This window comes from Rhynchophorus ferrugineus, unplaced genomic scaffold (assembly GCF_030347505.1).
Source record: "Rhynchophorus ferrugineus isolate W39M unplaced genomic scaffold, kcgeb_rfMv2 rfM5, whole genome shotgun sequence".
NCBI classification, from domain to species: domain Eukaryota; kingdom Metazoa; phylum Arthropoda; class Insecta; order Coleoptera; family Curculionidae; genus Rhynchophorus; species Rhynchophorus ferrugineus.
The window spans coordinates 13,679,604-13,700,344 of NW_027472584.1; the positions used below are offsets into that span (position 1 = coordinate 13,679,604).

The 20,741-nt window shown below is 29.8% G+C and overlaps 1 protein-coding gene across 22 annotated transcripts in view; it reads left to right on the forward strand.

The window, feature by feature from the left end:
- Positions 1-20,741, forward strand: part of Mef2 (Myocyte enhancer factor 2) — a 140,958-nt gene that overhangs the window by 87,591 nt on the left and 32,626 nt on the right. For 13 of the 22 annotated variants that reach the window (XM_076405225.1, XM_076405220.1, XM_076405204.1 and 10 more), the window contains one exon: positions 16,770-16,824. The exons of 2 other annotated variants lie outside the window; for them this stretch is intronic. The gene's annotated coding sequence lies outside the window, so the exon portion shown is untranslated. Of the gene's footprint in view, positions 1-571; positions 602-16,769; positions 16,825-20,741 lie in introns of all 22 variants that reach the window. 7 more of the 22 variants (XM_076405211.1, XM_076405210.1, XM_076405212.1 and 4 more) reach the window with 1 other exon arrangement.

The window sequence follows — 20,741 nt, forward strand, 5'->3', positions numbered from 1 at the left end:
TTGGACCTAATCATCTAATCTTATTTCAATTCATCATTACCTGGCTTTTTGTAAAAATAGACGATATCAGTAAACTGGCAACTTTTTTTAAATACAAATTACCAAATCCCAGTGATGTATGCTAGTTTATCACACTTGAAATTTAGCAGCTCTGATTTTATTTGATTGACTCTGATTTATTATGGAAGGTTCATTAGCATTCTTCTGAAATCATGATTTAATCACCCTCCATATATTTCGTACATGTGAAATATTCATTCATTCTTTTTATTCATCATCAAGTCATCAGTAAGTTAGTTAATATATCTCACTGTACCTCGCATATACTGTTCTTTTTTTTTCGTTATGACTATAAATTTTTAATGAATTTAAATTACCACATAATGAATTAATTTTGAAATTCACTAAATTTAATTGATATAACTGTGTTATTTACACAGCAAATATGTTTCGGTGTAATTAATTTTTATTTTAATAATATAAGTACATAATATAAACTCTTCTAAATGCTTATTTTATAACACTACTTATATTATGATAACATAGACTAACATTTTTTCTTTTTTTCCAGGTACATATAGTCAAGTATATAGACTAGAACGTAAGTTTACTATAAGATAATGTAGTTTCCATAATAATCATTGACATTAGAATTAGTATTTGATTAGAATAATTAACGTGTATCTAGTATTATTTCCTATTTTTATAGTAATATAATTTTATTAATTAATATGGAATATTTGCTTAGGACTTAGGAATTATAATAGGACTCTCGTTTTAATTATTTTATTCACTATTTTTATATTACTTTTTATTAATTAAAATTACTTTTTACAAATTTAAAGAGCATTCTTATTTTAGAATAATAATTCTAGTAACAGTAAATTAGAGTTCTTTTAATCATATTTTAGAATCTCCTGTTTTACCAACAAGGGTCAACAAGTATCAACATCAAGTCGACTTTTGAGCGATTTCTAAAAAAATCGATATTCGAATAAACTTCTAAAAGTAATCAGAAAATTGGTTAGATTATTAGTTTTAAAAGTATTACTAGCCACTACTTCGTATAGTCATAGGAACATCTCATGACGCGGCTCAGCCAGACTATTTGATCGTGATCAGAAAAATGTATAATAAATTAGATCTTTATCTATTTTTCTGGTTTCAATACAGATGTTGAAATCACCAATGTTCATTTTCAATATATTTTTGTCGAATATAGTCTGTACGCTATATGATCACGTGTATACCCTTCAACATATTCCCTATTTTTATTATTAATTTAATTTTTTAATCATAATTCTCGAATATTTTAAAGTTTACTGGTTTTCTTGGTGCAGCGATAGTCACAGTTTCGAATCCCATAACACCATGTACTTTATATCTGTGATTGTAATTTTTATTCAAGCTCCAAGTTAATTACTTCTCCAAGTGGGTTTAATGCATAGGACCATAGTTCCAGTCCAGCGGTAGGTCCAGACCAGATAAATCTCAAATAGTTAAAAATATTGCCAAATATAATAAGAAAAAAATATTTTTATTAAACTAACACAAATTCAGGATCAGGATTCAGATTCAGGATTCAATACAAGTAAAGAACTTCAAAAAAATCGTATAATGTTCAAATGTACATAAAAATATACCACAATACTTAACATTACTAATATTAAGAGATAATATTTCTTATCTTTTTGGGGGAATACGGAGAGAACAAAAAATAAATTATACATTTATACATTGTTTAAGATAGTAACAACATTACAGGAATGTATCTCAAGGCTGGATAAGAAACATCGAAATAATTTTAATCCGGATCTGTGTTAGTTACCTCCTTGGTTTTATTTGCTGTCGAAAATATCGCAGGCTCTCTCTCGGCATATGGTTGAACATTTTTCCGCCAGATCCTGAAAGGTGAGTAACCATCAAGAAAGCAACGTTGCCATTAAATCCACTCTTCCAGAGTATGGTCATTGACTTACGGGTCCAGGTTGGTTAGTTGGACGCGATCAAATTAAAAACTGATACAGCTTTAGGTAGATGGGGGATACGACCCATTAGAGACTGGATTTTATATTAACAACAGTTTTTTATAATTGGATTTTTAATAGTTTGAATAATCTTGAACGATTTTTTTATTTACAAATAATCACACTGAAGTCACGACATATCTAGATTTCGGATAGAACTATATTTAAATTTGTGTTGCAATGAAAATTGAAATATTGGTGACTGATGATACGTGTCGTCCGTTGTCTTGCCAACGAAACTGTGGCCTTGTGTACATTATAGCGGCCTCAATTTCATCTAAAACAAGCAAATTTAAATGTTGTTCCTGGATGTAAGGAGAGTATTGATTTATATAACAAGATGCTTTTAATTTTGTAAATTATGATATGTGCTACTTTTACCATATTGTGATCGCCCTGATTTGTTTTATAATTTTTTTAATTAATACATTGGTACATTATAAATTATATATTAGTAAATTTAATTAAAATTACAAAAATACAAAAATGTACTTCATTTTGCTTTTATCCTATCATCATTACTTTTATTTTAATTTTTTATTTCGTCCTATTTTGTAGTTTTTTTATAAGTATTATTCAGTTTCTGTATTATTAAATAGCACTTTTACGGATGTGAGAGATATTGATGTGTTCAAGAACCTACATTCGATAATATATTTTCTTGATCTGGATTAGCACTTTTTAATATTTCGTCCATATCAATTCTATACAAGAACGGATTTATATTTCATTTTACTTGGTAATCCTATAGATATGAAGCCGTTAGACTTTGATCAGTTTTATTATTTACAATTTACATTTTTTTTCTAATATCAAGAAACTCAGGTATACCTAATTCTCTTGTTGTAATTAGTCAATAAATAAGAAAAAGTAGTACATTTTAGTAAATTCATCATGAACCTTAATATTCTAATGTTATTAATTTCAATTTATAAAATACATGTCATTAAGATTTATGTCCATATAGATGGTAATTGGACAAAAATAATGTAAAGGGTTCTGTTGTTATATCCAAGAATTCCAAATATGAAAATCTTCAAATATAAGTACTTCAAGAATAATATTTTTTTAACTAACAATGTCCCTGGTAAAATTGCTGTATTTATTTTAAAGTTACGATTCATTATATAAAGTAATTTTCCCTGGAATTTTATATATATAAAAAAGCGCTTTACGACGTAGCTTTGTTTTTTTTTTGTTTGAATTTATAGGGCCACGATTTACCAAACTTCTTAACTTTTTACAATTAAATAATTAGTATTAATTGAAAATTTATTAGCAAAATGAATTTAATTATTAATGGTAATTGTAGCTTATAGGCAATAAAACTAGAACTAGAATGATTAGGATAACGTAATTAATAAGAACCTCAATAATTAAAATTACATTGTTATTATAAAATCAGGCGATGTGTTAATGATATTAATATTTTTTAACCATATAGTACTTAAGGAATATCGCTTAGATGATATATGTTTAGAAATATGTTACATACATCCTAAAGTTTTATAACATTTAAGAATATGTTAACAGTTTTTCCGTTGCCTTCAAATTCATGGTACCTTATAAGCTCTTTGTGCTCTTGCTGACAAGCTCTTTATTTTCGAGTTTATTTATAATCAAATATTATATGTACAAATATAATTCCGCATTTTTAATGGCCGTTACGAATGCTGTTTTTATTTTTTATATTTAGTGACCTAAGTACTTGACAGGTGTAAATTTTCGTTCTATAACTTCTAGTTGATAATTTTTGTTCTAATATAAACTAAAATAAAATAAAAGTATTTATTTAACAGTAATGAAATTTATATTTACACAATATTTGTAAAGGAATAATTTATGGCGATAAGTAAAATATGAGCACATTGAATTGAATGAAATGACTGTTACCTAATATAAAAATATTTTAACAAAAAAATTGAAGCGGCTTTTTTTCCTCATACTAGCTGTACTATTGACTTGGACTATCCATTGTGATACTTAATAAAATAACTGCGTAATTTATTGAGTAAATATCTAACACTAAAAAGAGACCAATAAAAAACTTTTACCAAAAAGATTTAATCGACTTCAAAAAATAAATAAGGAACTCACTAAAAAGTAAAGAATAATCAAACTTAGATTTTTAACACAGAAAAAAACTTTTTAATATAAAATATGTACATAATAATCGTTGTAGTAACTAAATAAACATAAACAAAAAACTTATTTAACCTATTTAACTACTTCTGATTTTTCATCACATCAGTGCAGTAATAACATTATACAGCAATATCTGATTATTTTAGATAAAAAATATATGAAAACTTTGTACGTTTCCATCGACAACAGATCCTGATTTGGTTCCAATGGAGGTGGTGCATTTCTTTGAATAAAAAAAGAATTTAGAAAATCGGCCCACAATTGACGGAGAAATTAGTGAAAAAAATATACAGCCGAACATTGAACCTCTTCCTTTTTCGAAGTCGGTTAAAAAGGAATTTGTGAAATATTTAAAAGGTAATAACCAAAGACTTTGTATTGGACAATTACTGGAGATGTGACTTTTATATGTAAAAATATTAGTATTTTGTGGCATTAAAGTGTTTAAGACAAGTCATGGTGGAAGGAGGTTAAGATCAGATTAGCCTAAATCATGGTTCTCAGCTTGTTAAAAATCCTTTAAATGATAGAATACTGACACACGGTATTCATCAGACTTTATACCTTGAGATTATCATTTGTTCTGATCAATGCAGAATATATGAAGGATATATCACAAGGTCCATATTATATAAAGACATAATACAAATAAGAATTTTGAAGAAAACTTTTTATATTCTGATGTTGATTTAATAAAATAGTGACTTGAGCTTCGTGACTTTTGTTATCTTTCCTTCTCGGTTCTCGCAAACATCCAGACAAGATGGCCAGCGTCCAAAAACGCATCGTAATTGTGGAAATAAAACGAGCATTTATATCTCAGTATACCGTCGTCTTTGATTCGTATTATTTTATACTAGAAACGATTCGTCAAGTAACTTTAAAAAAAATTTGCAGGTGTATAAAGCGTTTTTCCAGGAACTCGGCTGACTTTTCGCTATGTAAACTCTCAAAAATAAACATGAAGTTTAGACCATATGGTGTCAGATGGCGAAATTTTTAATTATTTTAATTAATTTTATGTTTCTTTTTTAATTATTTTGTCGTCAGTTTTTTCACCCGTAATTCACTCGACATGACATCGATTATAAATATGAACAAACAGGGAAAATTTGATATATATTACGTTTATAATTTCTTTGTAAAATACAATTCTCTCCGATGTGATGCATTTTGTTGGTCTTTGTGATTTCTGTTCAAGTGACCAACAGTAATCACCTGTCATGATTCATAATCAATCTTTTATCTTCTATTGACAGAGCCAAATACATGTTTTGCTTGAATTAATATACTTTTTTAAATATTTTAAAGTTTCCTTTTTACCAACGAGGGTTTATCTGCACTGGACCTACAGTTTAACGTAGGCTCCGAACGACGGTCCTCGGTTAAGCCTACCAACTGGTCAGGACTAACTTAGAGACCATACCAGAAGATATCCGGTCCTACCCATCCTGGCTACTGGCGTGACTGGGATGGTTATTTCTTGTCGTTTTTTCATTGTTGCCTATAAAGACATTTACAATTACAATCATAAACATAAAGTACATCCATGCCGCAGCGGATTCGAACCCGCCTTAACCACTGCGCTAACGAAACAACAACAAAAAATTAATTATTTATTATCAAAATATCATATTATATTATTTATTATCAATATATTATTATCAAAATAAATAATTAATTTTTTCTTAAATAATTAATATAATTTTTTTCATACTGATTTATCATACAAAACAGTCTATTAAAAAAATGGCTGCAAGATGATGAGTATGAAATTGGAATGGATCGTACTTTTTGTTTCTGATACTATCTGGTTACTATATCCATAATTTGATCATATAGGTACCTATAGCTTGCAGATGTTTCTAACGATATAATAATATTTTAGTATTTACGGTTTTTGTCTTAACAAGCTTAGTTTCTCACATTTGACCTATATCTTCTTTTGGGCCTAGTTTTTCACCGTATTTCGATGTGTATATGCGCCCCTATAATATAATGCGATGTTACACACAAACTATGAACTATGCCAGAACCTTTGTTTTTATAAGATTTGTTTATTTATCTTGACAGAAAAATTAACCTTAAAAAATAGAATGACTTGATAAAAATGATCAGCCTTATTCATCTGGCCCAATACCATGTGGCTTTGTCACCAACATCGTCCATCAATTTAAATATTAGACAGGAGGTGTGTATTGAAGGAAATTGTAATAAACTATATATACAGCATGAGTCTCGTTATTTGGTAGTAGGTACGCATTATTAAAGGAATTGTAATTTCCTTTGTTTATATTAGAAGCTATAATTATGTAATTTAATTATTTATTTGATTAGTAGGCATATGATCTTGGAAATTTCTTAGAAATATTCATATCTTATCAAAAACGTAACGGTATATATTTTTAAAAAATTTAATGGATTAAATTGCATTATGGTATTATAGTTATCAATTTGATTTAATAAGTCTGATAATGGTATAGCAGTAATTTTTTACGTTAAAAAATAGTCGAGATATTTTTCTGTTTGTTTTTCTGTTTCTGCTACTAAATTTTAGTTTATTTTATCTCACAACACTTCAATATTTGCATATTTAGGGGGGTTGTATAAGAAATTTCTGTGTAAATATAACAAAAAAATATTTTAGATTCTCCATTTTACCTACGAGGAGTTTTCTGAACTGGACGTACTGTTTAACGTAAGATTCGAACCTAGTCCTCGGTATTAATCCTACCTATTAGCGAGTGGCATCCGGTCTTACCTAGCTTAGTTACTGGCTTGACTGGGATCATTTTCCTTGTCGGATTTTACACTCTTGTTTCTTGGACAGTCAAAATTATAAACAATCAGAAACATAAATGTATGATCATGCCCCGGCAAGATTCGAACTCGCGACTATAGGAGGACCGTCCTATCACCTTGACCACTGCACCAATAACGCCGACTCTCTGGTCGTGGCTCGAAAATTATAATATTTATGTATCTAATGTACATTTTATTTTTTAATTTAATTAATGTCTGTTCAATATATGTGTTCTCTCTATTTAATGTTCTTTACAATCCTCCAACATAAATGTTTGTATCAGTAAAGACCATAAATTCCTGGATGTTGCAGTTTATAATAATTTTACTTTCCCCAAAGTAATCAATGTTGTCTAATATCTTGCTAAATGCTGAATTTGTATTCTCAAGCCATGAATTTGTATCGTAATAAATCTAAACTTAGGCTTCTTTACCATATTTCAACACCTGTGAATCAACAACAAGTCATCAATCCAGAGTATCCATTGTATATTGATAGGTTTTCATATCTAAATAGTCTGAATCTCATATAGTGCCACGTTTTTATGTTATTGCAATATATTTTGATGCTCTAATAACACCAAGTATTCAATCCCGAGTATCCATGGTATATTGATAGGTTTTCATATCTAAGTAGTCTGCATTCGTTGATTTAATGCCCACAATCGCAGACATCTCATATACTGCCACGTTTTTGCGTTATTGCAATATACTTTAATGTTCTAGTAGTAACATAGTACTCATACAATGTTTTGCCCTTTCATATTCCCCTTCTACCCCTAATTCATTATTTAATTCTTAAATTACTTTTTTATTTCAACCTGTTTTTAGTTTTATTGTTAGAATTCCCTTGAATATTGTTGTTTACTGTTTTTTTTATCACAATTACTGCATTTAAACCGCATATCTTCCTTTTACAGTTCTCAGTGTTAGTTTATGGTCGCCAAACATGATTAATTTTTAATTTGATTTTTTAAATGCTATACATGTTTGTTCTTATTTATAGGCAAGGGTGTATAATCTGACACGAAATAGTCATGTCAGTCCCACCAGGATAAAGCCAGATAGGTCCTTTCTAAGATAATCTCCCTTTTGTTCATTGATTAGTTAGTAGAATTTACAAATCGCCAAAGATTGCAATAATCCATTTAGTGTTAATCGGGGTTAATTGGTGTCCTAAGTCCATGGTTTGATCTCACACTAAGCATTAGCTCCAATTACCAACCATCCAGGAAATTGACGTATCTTAAAATCTTAAAAACAAGTTTTAGATAGTAGTATTAATTATTAGTGCTCATTTATAATTAACTTTAAATAAAGAAACTAATTCTATATTAAGCCGACTTGATGGCGCAGTAGTAAAGGCGATGGGACGGTCCTCCTACTGTTGCGATAGCCGCGGGTTCGAATCCTGCTGGGGCATGGTCGTAAATTTATATTTCTGATTGTTTAAAATTTGTGAATGTTCTAGGCAAGAGCATAAAATCCGACAAGGGAAACGATCCCAGTCACGCCAGTAACCAGGATGGGTAAGACCAGATGTCTTCTGGGATGATTTCTAAAGTTGGTCACTCGCCAGTCGGTAGGCTTAATGTTGAAGACCGTGGTTCGGAGCCCACATTAAACTTTAGGCCCAGTCCAGATAAACCCACAGTTCGTAAAAGGAGTCTTTAAAATATATATAAAAAGATCTATATTATTTATATTATTAAAGTAAGTTTCAATTATTACAATTATATTGTAATAAGAGATATTAGTATTAAATACTTATATTGTTTTATATGTAGTAATACAAATATGTATTTTTAGATGAATATTATTGGTGGATTAAGTATTTATTAGATTTAATTCAATTTCCAGTTTATAACCATTATTTCAGTTACTTTATCATATATACTTGTTACGAATAGTAATTATCTATAGCAATATTTTTTTATAAATATTATAATTTAGTTAATTTAATCGATTTTGTAATTTTTTCAATAATTTTATCCACTATATGAGCTTCCCAAGGCCTAAAACAAATCAAAATTCTATTTATTATAATTCATTATATATTAGTATTGATAATATGAATTAGTTCCGCTTTGAGTGTGAAGGGTGAATGGTACCAAAGTTGAAAGTCCGAGCCAACACAAAATATAATGACAGAAATAATCGAGTTTAAACCTGGCGGTTTGACTATGCATAATGTGTAGCGGAAATTATGTTGTTTTCAATTTTTTTTGTTTCACCGAATGGATACTCATGATTCTTGGCAACATTGTATATGAGTCAACGTTGAGCCATAGTGACGCCAATATCGTTAGTCGTTTATCTGCGTCGCGCGCGCGCTCTTTCTCTCTTTAACCTCTATTACCGTATTTTCAACGATCGCGCCAGGACAAACATCACACTTGGATTTCGCCTGGTTGCCAGACTTTGATCGATACACTCATCAATATCAATCGATAGGAAATCGGCGTACGTCAAGGGCCTATCCAGACGAGTAACACTCGCCCGACGACGACACGGAAATTGTTTAATAAGTCAAGCCATTTTTCCTGGTGGGTGTTGCCTTCGATATCAACCGTTGTTGTTTCTGGACCTGGCAACGCTTAAATATCTGAGACTATACCGGACTTGAACACGTGCCTAATTCTAAGTTTAGATCGACACTCTTTACCAAGCTTTTTTATGTGTTATTTTAACGAAATAAAATAAAACATTATATATATATATATATATATATATATATATATATATATATCGCGAAGTCAGGAATGATTTAATCAATAAAGAGAAAAATAACGTCATAATATTTCATATTAATGTCATAATAATTTGATAATAATTAATGTAATCAGAATTTTAGAAAACTAGAATAGATTTTGTAATATTTTATCTCCTTGTTCATTTTGCCATTAAACCTACTAACTGCCAACTTAGAGATCATTCTAGAAGACATCCGGTCTTACACAGCCTGCTTGCTGGCATTACTAGAACTATTTTTCCTTGTTGGAACACTCTTGCCTTATGAACAATTACAATTATAAACATTCATTTACAAAACAAATTATACATTATATTATATTTAATATATAAAATGATTATCAATAAATTAAATATATATAAATTATAGAAAATATACCAAAATATAACTCTATATATTATATAAAAATATTGCATTATTAACAAATAATCCGTATTAATTATTAATAAATAAAAGTAATTTTCAACTGTGAAGTCAGCTTATGAATAAACGACATGATATCGTTCTGGTTTCATTTTTATTGTAGGTCTCGAGTCTTGTTTACATTTTTATTTACATTAGTTTTATTCTTGGTACATCCATCTTAATTATTTCACCAGACAACTAAGTATATCATTATTTTTGGTATGGATAGCTATAGCTTTTAACGTTGGATCGCCTTCCATACAATCAAAACGTAGCCCTATATATAATTTAAAAAAAAATAGAATAAAATAATTAAAAAAAATTATTCATTATTAGAAAAATTAAATTAAATGACGGTTAGATAGAGATATTAGAAGATAGTGTAAAATAATTAGCAAATGATAGTGGCCTCGGCTAAAGTAATTAGTCGAAGCTGCAGGTACTTCCGTATTTATTTTGTTGATTGTTTCGTATGGCTCCGAGATGTGTTGATTTAGTGGCAATCTGATATAAGTATTGAAGTGTTTCGAATGTGATGCTTAAGTTACATTTTAAGTATTTCAACCCGAAAACGTATAAAATGTGCTTCGGTTAAGAGATAACAATTATATAAAAAAACGGTATCAGTTGATTAATAGTTTAAAATAACGACTACAAATATTATTTGAATAAAATCAGAAATTGATTTTTTTTATAATTTAATTAATACATTGTTACTAGTCGTTGCCGTCTAACCTACAATTTGTCTTTATGATAACTTAAATCTAGGTATATAACTAGGATGAGCCATCGGCCCTATCTCAGTCTCTGTTGAAATAATGTTTATACATGTCACTGCTGTATTTAATATATGCACCTCACTACACAACACTACACAAGATCAGATGGTTTGATTCTTTTGAGTCTGTGTCCTGTTTTGGTGGTATCCAAAAGCTGTAGTATTTCAATATTCTCATGAGAATTCCTCAGGAGTCTTTCCTCATGTCCCCTTACAATTCTCTTGATTTCTTGACTAACTGTCGGTATCTGAAGGTCTGGATGTAGGTAAACAGTCCTATAGTATTTGGTAACACCCACAATACCTCTCAGGACTTTGTTCTGAAAAATTTATATTTAATTTATGTTACTTTTTGCAGAACATCCCCATAATTGAACTCCATTTAAGTATGTCCATTTAGGTTTCAGTATTTGCTTATATAATAGGAATTTATTATGTACCGATAATTGTGATTTTCTTCCAATTAGCCAGTACATTTTCCTATAATTCAATTCCAGTTCTTTTCTTTTCTTCTTTATATGTTCCTTCCAGCGAAGTTTTGCATCGCGATTATTTCCGATATATTTAGCGTTGTTGCTGTATGGAATGATAGTATTATTTAATGTTATTGGTGCTTGTACGGTCTGTTTATAGGTGAACTTCACATGCACAGATTTACTTTCATTAATTTTTATTTCCCAAGCTTGTGTCCAATTATTTATATTGTCACTTGCCTGTTGTAATTTTCGCGAGGCTCCTTCACTGCTGTCTCCAACAGCTATAATCGCAGTATCATCAGCAAATATAGCCATCGTAATATTTTCCATTTGTGGTATATCACAAGTGTAATGTAGATAAAGCATTGGTTCCAGCACACTCCCTTGTGGTACACCTGATTTAGCTTCTTTTATTGTAGAGTAAACTTCTTCTTGTTTGACTCTAAATATTCTGGTTGTAATGTATGATTTTAATAGTTCGGTGTGTTGTTTTAGTAGCAGAAATTGAAATGAAACTGAAGACATAGCATTAATGACATTTAGATAAATAACAATGTAATGGAAAATGTAAGATAGATGTTGTCATATAAACAATTATTAAGAAATAATGTTAATTAATATATTATAATAAAGTATAATGAGACATAATTATGACCTAAAAATACTACACCCAAACAAGAAATTTGGATTCAAGATAAATAGAGAATATATTGAAAGGTCAAACATTTACCAAGCAATTGTGAATGTTAATTTGCCTAAAAATCGTCAAAAATCGAATTTTTCCAACAAACAATTGACCTTTATACTGAAAGAAACAAAAATTCATTATTTTATAATCAATTCATAATGTTCCCATGAATATTAATACTCTGTTATAGAACATCGTCATCTTGGTCATTAAGGAGACGATGAGGGTCTTTTCTTGATGTTAAGATGAGGCCAGTACCTTCGTAGTCGTCACCTTGTATCTTATATTTATAGTTATTTTATTTCTGTGCAATGTGGATGACCTTGAATTAACTGTGAACTGCTTTAATTATGAACCATAGTCATTAATAACTGTAATCATTATTTGTTGTTACAAGTTATCATACACCTATCATATCACACCTTACTTGTTCATTGTTAAGTTACTGTCATGTTATAATATGTATATGATATTATACTTAACAATACGGATTTTCTTTGATTTTCACTTTCTAAAATAGATAAGACGCACTTTATGTTGAGTCTTCTTCATAACATTGTTCTTAAATACATTGCCAAGCTTGCCAAATATTTGGCAGTCATATTTCAGAGGTCATTCAACTTCCTGAATTATATTACCTTCTTGCGCAAAGTATTGGCCAAGGTATCAACCTTCATCATAAACGTTACCTTTATTGATGAACCTTGAATGATGCATTTACGTCATTTTTAATTTTTCTTCAGTTTAATCTGGCTTTTCATGTATTTGCTGTACTTTAGCCATGTTATAACGATGTATCAGTTCTGCATCAACTTTTGTAACGTATAATCGTTGATCACGTCCATTTATCAATATTAGGTCTTGTGGAATGTTTTAATTCCTTTTAGTTTATTCTTTTGTTTTTCTTCATTTCATTCATCTTTATTTTATATACTAATTATATTCAAATAGTCGTCATATTCATGTATTTTATACATAAATATATATTCTATATGCCCCGAGTATCTGTCAAACCGTCAAGGACATCTTTGAAATAGATGGAGGCATATTTTGACGAAACTCTCACCTACTTTCATATCACCTAACAAAATCTTTAATTACATTACGGTTTTTTTTTGCTAAAAGACTTTTTTTAAGGAACCTTGACACAATTTCTACCGTGGAGGTTATTTTAGACACCAAGATCGTTTACCTTTAGTAAAAATAGATCTAAAGCTTATATTTGTTTTTTTTTCCTGCTGTTGTTGTTCGATCTATTTCTAATAAAGAAGGTGAAAAGGGGACAATATAGCCAAGTGCACTTCATTATCAATATTTCAGGTTATTTTCGTTAAATGGGTTTTATGAATTTTTAAAAGAAAAGCGAAATTGTTCGCAGACTGTACGGTTTTATTTAAAGATAGAAATGACCTATAAATAAAATAAAGGACAACGCTGGTCTGAAAAATAAATCTTGCGATGATATTTTGAGAGAGAGAGAGAGTGAGTGAGAGAGGGGCGGGGATAGAGGTGGCGAATAAATAAAAAACGCAGAATGTTCGGTTTTACAGGCCATTTTAGATTTTCGAAAACGTTATTAAATTAAATATTGCTTTTACAGGAACAAATTTAATCTGATTTTCATTACTACCTGGATCAACCCCTGAATATCTAATTAATTAGTTACGAAATAAAATACGTTTTCCTAATAAATTTATTCATTTAATTGCATTATATATTTAACATTTATTTTAAATTCTCACAAATTAACATAATAATAATTTGGCATGATTTAAATTCCATTACTGGACTCGTATTGTGATATTTCGATAATATTGGAAGTGGTACTTGGGCCTATCACCATGCGATATTGACTTGCAATTTCTGTTGGCTTGGTTCAAGGCATTACTTGCAATTGTTGGCACTCTCCAGTAATAAGTTCATTTGGTTTCAGCAGATGATAATAAGCTACGCTTAGATCATCCCAAATGCAAAAGGGAAGCTTCGAATCACATATGTTAATGTTTTCTGCCTATAATTATCATAGTCTATCATAATTATCTTGATATCCTTGATTTTAAATCTAATGATAAATTCTCGATATTGTTTTTTCATCTAACTTTCGATGCTTTTTGATGGAACAATTAATTCCTACTCAAAAGTAACTAGGCCAGTATCAGTCATCACTTCTTTATTTGAGTCAACATTTTTTTCTGCATTTTATAGGTCTGCAAAGATATTTGTTCGGAGGATATTTAATTCAATTTAACCATAACTTTCATCGTCTTGTGAACTCTGCATTCTTGGTGAAATAAGCACTTTGTTCTTTTGGATATGAGGCCATTTTTTCCTGATTTCTACGCCCACTCAGTATAATAAGACCATATCTTATTCGCTCTTAATCTTTTTATCCTTCTCAATATATATAAAGTGCGTTGTTATTTTTTCGCTTTGGTCGTCTTTCACTGGGTGCTCCTCACTGAGTTCATATTTTTCATTCATTCAAATTACCGTAAAGACGTTGTTGTTTTAGTACAGTGTAAGCAAAGGCTACATACAACCATTTCAAAATCGACAAATGCATTCTCAAATATTTTCAAAAATCTTGCTAAACTTTACAAAAATTATTTATAGGTGTCAACTTCATCAAAGAATTAATACTCATTCAAGCACCCCTCACTGTCGGCGAATAATTTACTGAGTACAAAACTTCCAAAACACACCACCTGATATGCGTACAAAATAAAAAGTAAAACTAATGGGTGAGCTTTTGAAGTGTCCAGTGCAATTAAAATGCCTTAACATTAATTCACAATCAAATTAATCACCAAACTGAAATCCTCAGTTTTTAATCTTAGATCACGTCATAAACCAATATCACAGTAAACCGCATATCGATAAAACGCATTTCAAAACTGACTTGATTTTATTCTATTCATAATCATTTCTCTTTTAATTCTATATAGATGATGTTTATAACAAAGAAAATATTTTACGTTATCTCTAGAATTATTTAAATTAGATTGGTTGGCCCTGTCAAGTACAATATGATTCTACGACGGCTTGATTCATATTATTCCTTTTTCCAATTCCATTATATTTCATTATAATTTTGAATAATTTTTATTTAACATATTAAGTCATAATTCTGTATCTAATACAGAACGTGAAATTGAAGTTGTCGTCTAGGTAATACTAACAAAAAAATTGATAACATCCAATATTATATTTTAATTATCTCTCATGTCAAAAACAATGACGTACATTGTAAACCGCATATCGATAAAGTTATTTCAGAAGCAACTTTATGTAAGCTAACTTTTTCTCCGGTATTCTCTTAATTTTTAGAGTAATATTTACAATAATGCCTCAAATATAATTTTTGAAAGAATACTAATGTTTCATTCAAATTTGTTTTCAAACTAAGTATTGTCAGTGGCTGTTCATTATTGCAATATCAAATAAAACAAATGATACCACACAATAATCCACACGACCAAGCCAACTTGATCCTACTTATATCGATATGTTCCGATTATCTTAGCGACGTTATATTTTTCTTTATTGATTGTCTCTTATTTCATGTATATTTATGTTTAAGTAACCATACAAAAATACACCGAGTGATTGACAAAATGTATTAATGATTTGTTAGGTAATAGATAACAGTTGTTGTGAAATAGTTGATAAAATTTGAAGGAATAAAATCTGTTTGATTTGGTTTAAAATTTAAGTTAAAGAAAAGCCTTTGATAAAAGCTATTTGATGGTATAAACTGAGTGCAGCTTGAACTGACATTTGATAAAACTAGAGAAATCAGGAGTAGTCGATATATGTATCACCTGATACTTCTGAATCAAACATCAAAAGCAGAAGCGTAACAAAGTGATTTGGCAACATGATTATTCTGAGTCACATGGTGCAAAATCTACTTAACCTAAAACAAAAATGGATCGAGCTACTGCCAAAAAGATAAGATATAGTAACGACTAAGGATGCGTAAAACTAAGTTATATGAATGTTTTACACTAATATTGTAAATAAATTGTTTGTTGATCTATATTATTAAATGTAGTTGTGTTATATTAACTACAATTTCAAGCGGTAAAAAATTATATATCGAAAATGTCAATATGCCGATTTTAATTATCTCAATGATGACAAAAACAACGATAACAATTAATAAACGTAAAACCAGCGTAATAGCTTCGATTTCGATATACAAAGCCTACTTGATTCGGCTCCGGGCGTTTCGATTTTTCCCCCTTCAGCATCGGCCTCGACTGGTGTTGTTATATTTACAAATTAAATCCGCTAACTCGCGCTTGACTCTGTTACTTAATATACACTTTGGGCTCGCCGTATTTTGACTCTGCCGTAGATATTTCAAGTTATAGCAGCATCGATAATAAAATTGTTTCCAAAAATAATTGTTTTAAAATAAATCCGTACAGTTTTCATTCATAATCTTTTACACACCTTTACTACATGCCGTTTTCATCCTTACGCTTATCGAAATAGATGTTATGATGTCACCGTCGCCGCGGTGACGTCACGTCTATTTTCTGGATTCTCCAAAATAGAGGGATCCAAAAAGAGTGAACGATCTCATTAAGGATGCGTTAACGATATTATTTTTTTTTATTTTCGGTTCGGTTCGGTTTTTACCGTTATTTTTTGTTTTGTTTTCGTTCATTTTTTTTCCTTGTCATTTTAGGTCCATTACGCTCGGATTATCGGCTTCACAAGGACATAGAGACGTGATATCTGATGTAAGTATTTTATTTATTTATTAACTTCGAAATAAACAATATTTTAACCATGTTAAGTTATTTATGTGTTGAGCCAGTAAAAATCAACTGCAAGGAAACATAAATAAATAAATATTACCTTAGAGGTACTCTTAAAATTATTGTTAAGATTTCTCTCTTGATACAAGATTTTTAATAATAATAGAGACACAAGATGCATATAGATAAATGTATTTTACTATGAGCAAACTTTAGCATTTCAACTACTTAAATTTTAATTCCTGGATTTTTACTTGTTACTAACATGCTGATACTTACCAGAGGTGGCTGATAAATATTTTCATTTCAATACATTTTTTTAATTAATACATACATACATGCATTTAAATGCATCTTAATTTACAACTAACTTGTTATTACTGTTCATTTATACTTGCATTAATACACAAGCAAGGCGAGTACGGGATTAATACATCAGTATCTATTTCCCAAATTAAAATAAAACTAAACTAATTAAGCTAAAGTTAAAAATACACTTATACACTAAATAAGTTCATGTGGTTTGATTCGCTTCAATCTTCTGATTTCTTGCGTGTTGTTGAGCAGATGTATTGCTTCCACGTTGCTGTGATTTAGCAACCTTATATTATATTTTAGGGCGAAATCTTGGATCACTTCGTGTATGTGATTAGATTCGCAGTGGGTTAGATTTCGAGGTCATCGTGCAGCTCTTCGTTGGTTACGTAGCGATAAGCATTGATAATTTTTCGCAGAGCTTTGTTTTGAATGCGTTGGATTACTAGTTGGTTTGATGTCTTAGTGCAACCCCATAGGTCCAAATTAGCTTTATGATTGTCTGATAAACCAATCTCTTTGATTTTAGGTCAAGTTGAGAAGCGAATATCTTCCGACTAACGAATACAGTTGTTTGAGCTTAAGTCTAATCTGCTCTGCTTTTTGTCTAACATGATGTTTTCAGTTTAACTTACCATTGAGATATATTCCGAGGTATTTGCCTGATTCTGCTTGAAGAATCGCGCATCCGTCAAGTGATATAATTATATTTTTGTTATTTCGCCGCAACGCAAAATTAACATGGAGAAATTTGGAGCTATTAAGCTGTATTTCCTCCAGTCCCTAGTCCATTTGTAGATTTTGTTGACCGCTACTTGTACTTTTTCTTAGACAGATATATATTTTTTGCCATGATAACTGTGTCATCGGCAAATGTTTCTTTTAGTACTGTTTCTTTTGTTGTTGGGATCTCAATCATAACAATAAACTATTAACAATCCTACTTGGGTTATAATTATGGAATACGTAGAGAAAGATATAATATAATTTCATTCACTGATATAGGTTTATTGTTATTCTACACATTGTAGAATATCAAAGGAAAGGAAAGTTTATTTTTAGTGGATTGGAAAAAAACTTGTCCTAAAAATATTTATTCATTGTTAAATTTACTTTTATTTATTGTTGAATTGTTAAGCACACTCTTTGTCCATACGTAAACTTTATATTAAGAAATGTAAGAGTCGGTATTCCTAGCGTCTATATCAACTTGGTCATTTTGAGTTAATAGTAGGGTTTCTTATACTTGGGATTACATTAGTGATAGTTTTGCTATATAAGTTTCCTTAAAAATTAATATGAACTTCATCCGGAAGATGTTCGTAAATGTTAAAAAATACTCAATTGTTGACTGGTTTACGACACCAAGTCCATATTTACTCCTATTTTCTAATACGAGAGGTGAATTCATCGCAAATCATAATTTAAATTACTAATAAAGTCGCCGAATTACTGTTCTTGTGAGGCTCTGTCGCGTAGCAACTGGATTCCCAAGAACCAGGTTACAAGAGAAGGTTTTGTCATGCAGTCAGCTATACAAATATAAATTTTCTTTTGAGACAGTTTGCCTGTTATATATATATTTTTTATTAGAATAATTCAATTAAGGGTTAATTTAATCATCCCTTAAATTCATTCAGGACTTTTCTTGTAAATATGTTGGTATGTCTCATTATGTTCACACTAGTAATTGTTAACTGCTTCAGGCTACTTTTTGGCTTATTAGGTCACCAAATCATAAACATCAATATATAACAGATTTACTCTAAAACCAAATTGATATATCCTCGTAATCTTGGTAACGTCATAGTTTTTTTCATATATACCACAGTTATTACTTTTTGAGTTGTGACAATGCTTAGTGAAGATTATAATTCAACATATATTACACATCTAATAAATACATTGAACCAAAAATAAAATGAAATATAGCTACTGTTAGACTCATCGTCATTAACAACGATTATAAGAAATAAGCGTAAGCAAGGTTTATCACCAATTGTTCTGTTTTAATCAGTCAGTCGTTAGAGTCGTGCGAATATTTTCGATGTTTTTTACGATTTCACTCCCAATGTTTCACAAACAGGTCAAGATGTACAATTAATATTGAAAATCTTCAAAACCCGATGAAAGTGTTATTATAAGATGTTTAGTGCGCATAGAATTGTTCTGATTTAATTGTTAAGCAATTAAATGCATAACCTTGTCTGTCATGTCTGTCGAATATCAATTTCTTGATATCGAACTGATAACAAGTTTCTTGATTAATATTATCTTTGTATTGCAAGCCTTTCCCCGACCAAGCGATAATATATAAACATTATTTATTTACCCAATATTCCATTCGCCATTCTATCGTTATCAATTAATTTGAGCTATCACGACAATTATGTGTATTTGCTTTTGTTATATCAACGGTTTGGATTATTCATAATTTGCGTTACTTTAAATGACTCGAGTTGGAGAAAAATATATTTAAATAAAGTTGATTTACTTTTTATATTGGACAGAAATGGAGGAGAAACATCAATTAGTGTGGATTTATATTGCCACTTTTATATAAAATCTTTTAATAAGAAGAATGTAATTCGTTTTAAAAGTTTTTTTATGATCATTTTTATGTCGATCAATCGACAGACCACAACACTTTTCACCTTACCTTACAAAACCTAAATATCCTTAGTGGTCCAACAATTTGCCCAGTGAGCAATAAGTATTTTTATGATAATTATTAGATACATGAAATGTGGACAATCATTTCAGTATGTAATGTCCAGTGTACGTTTGCAAATAATAATTTTATTTAAATTCAATTGGCAATGTCAGTCTGCTTCATCTAATGTGTCTATGATAATTTATTCTATAGTATATCCAATAAAACAGTAAACTCACTTAAGACTTCTAAATGTATGACCGCCGCAGTGTTGCCGCATTTAACTGACTTTTTAGTTTAGTTTGCCTTTAATATAGAACAAAATTCTAATGTAAATAAAGTAATGAAACAAAAATAAAATATAATTTATTTTTACATTATAATACATCTAATGCATATATTATAGAAGAACCTAAACCGCAATTAATTAAACAGCTATAATAATTTGTAGGTTAGAGTTGTTTTAATTATATTTACATTTAACCCTTTTCCAAACCACCTATTGAATCCCCAGGAGACTTAATTCACCTAATTAACAATTGTACATCCAAGTACCTTTTTATGTTTAGTTCTAGCTCTTTTTCCTTATCAAGTCATTCTGATATCACTGTACTTTCCCTTAATTTCTTCTGGTGCTATGTAGATTTTTCATGGTAAAGTTAGATTTAATCACTGTATTATCCCTAATGCTTTTGCCATATCTGGAAAACAGTTAGGATTCATTCTCTCCGCATACATTTTAACCAAATGCTCATATATAGTCTGCACATAAATCTTTCATACTCCACAATACAATTTTCCACAGTCGTACTATGTTAATTGTATACTCACTTTTAATTGTTTCCATACTATTCATCCTGTCTGGCTAATTATCAGCGTTGAATCATAATCCGACACCGAATTTTCATTCAGTCACTTTTTAAGCCACTAT